The sequence below is a fragment of the Petaurus breviceps genome, unplaced genomic scaffold (assembly GCF_028583685.1).
Source record: "Petaurus breviceps papuanus isolate PSGF00001 unplaced genomic scaffold, PetGlider_PUasm1.0 90977, whole genome shotgun sequence".
Classification (NCBI taxonomy): domain Eukaryota; kingdom Metazoa; phylum Chordata; class Mammalia; order Diprotodontia; family Petauridae; genus Petaurus; species Petaurus breviceps.
The window spans coordinates 51427050-51429304 of NW_027187391.1; the positions used below are offsets into that span (position 1 = coordinate 51427050).

Below are 2255 nucleotides of genomic sequence, written 5' to 3' on the forward strand. Positions count from 1 at the left end.
TTAATAAAAATTTAATGTGTATTTTATAGAAAATATTGCTCTGACTGGACAAAGTGTATTCTTACGTTTTATTTATATTCATCAGGCAGTAACATCAGGACTATATGAAGTTGAGCAAACCCCATTTTAAGAAAAATAGTGTCCAATGAAAATAGGTGAATGGAGTAGTGCAGGATCTGGAACTCTTTTCTTGGATAAATGGATAAAGAACTTATTAAATATTTAGTATGGGCTAAGGACAATGCTCAATATTGGGGATATTAATACCAAATACAACAGAAGTTTACATTTTAACAGTGAGAAAGAAATTATATAATAGATTGGTACTCTAGTCCACAACATTAATTTTTCAGATGAGGATATTGATGCCTAAAGAGGATAATAAATTTAATAAAGATCACATAGGTAGTAAATTAGAGAGGTAGTAATTCAGCACAGGGTACTTTGGTCCACTCTCTGAGAAAAGAGGTGGCCCCTTTCCTTTCTAATTATAATATCTATACTTTTGATTTTCACCCTATTTCCTCATTTTTTTATCCTGGACTTTATCTTGTCATTCCTTATCCCTTTTATCTTAAATTAATTCATATCAAATAAGGGGCAGATTAAATTATCTGTCTCATATTAATACATAAATGACATAATAATTATTATTATCAGTATTGTTACTATCCACCAGTTCTTCCATGTGACCTGAAAATATATTGGGCACTCCTTTATCCATATATATGGATACACACATATAAACAATATATGTATACGTGTGTGTATGTATATATATATATATATATATATAATGTGTATATATGTGCATGTGCATATATATATGGATATATAGGTATATACTTTTTATTGTTATTTGAAAAAAATCTATAGTGGATTTCCCTACTTTCTAACTACTTAATATTTAGGCTTTTGCTTCTATCTCTACTAATTTCCTTAAAAAACTCTCCAAAAGTTTACCAGTGACATATTATCTCCAATATTCAGTGATTTTTGTCTAAGTTCTCATATTTGGTGAAGTCACTGCATTTTGATACCAACAACCATCTACTCCTTTTAAAAATAATATTTTCACCCTTTTGTCCTGAGTGCAAACTTCATTAAGTAACAAAACAAAAGCTCAAGCTTCTGGGCATATTGATTTATTGGGAAGGCATACAGGTGCACAACAAATTGGGAACATGCCCCCTCAGAAAAGCAATGGACTACAAAGACAGGGGGAGACAGATTTTTATGCATTAAAAAACAATGAACAGGATATTAATCAGGATATTATTAATTATAATATTGGATAGTCCAATTTCTAATTGGAGCATAAGTTAGGGACTTTACAAGTTGAGAGGAGGATGAACAAATTTTGGGATTTACAAGAAGACAGAGGGGGCAGGTAGACTTTTCCAGATGTGAAACATTGTGTCACTCAATTTCTTCAATTATTAAGTGGTGGAATTTACAGGAAAATGAAACTTAAGTCTCAAAATGGAATAAGTTTTGCAACATGGAGTCAATTTGGTTCATGAAATTTTCATAATTCTCTCACTTTGTTACCAGAGTCCTACATTATTTTTGGAGGTGGGAAGGTGACTTTCCCAAGGTCACACAACTAGTTTTTTTGTGTAAGTATCTGAGGCTGGATTTGAACTCAGGCATTTTCCTAATTCTCTTCCTTCCTTTGGGACCACATTTCTTAATTTCTCTATTGTAGAATTCAAATTGAAATACATAACTTTGACTGCCCCTCTCCAGAATGCATCATTTTGTTTATTCTATTCCTAACACACACACACACACATAAGCACATACACACATGTGTGTATACATATACATAGAGATAAAGATATCCTTGTTGATCTCCCATGGTTTCAATTATCAAATTCAACGTGTTCAAATTGGAACTACTCATTTTTCCCACTAAGCATTCCCTTTTTTTCCCAAATATCCCGATTTTGTTGAACTCCCAACTACCCAGTTTCATAAGTATGAAAATAATCCTCAAATATCATATATCCATCACATACATTATACAATCATATACCAAATTCCATTTATTATACCTCCCCAACACTTATTCTGTATGTGCTCTGCCCTGCCCTGCCCCACCCCTTGACCACTGCCATTGTCGCAGCCCTTCTTCTTCTTCTTCTTCTTCTTCTTCTTCTTCTTCTTCTTCTTCTTCTTCTTCTTCTTCTTCTTCTTCTTCTTCTTCTTCTTCTTCTTCTTCTTCTTCTTCTTCTTCTTCTTCTTCTTCTTCT

General features: G+C 32.6%; 1 pseudogene; it reads right to left on the bottom strand.

The window, feature by feature from the left end:
• Positions 1-2068: 2068 nt before the first annotated feature.
• LOC138153210 (protein MEMO1-like) overlaps positions 2069-2255 on the bottom strand; it is a 68893-nt pseudogene continuing 68706 nt past the window's right edge.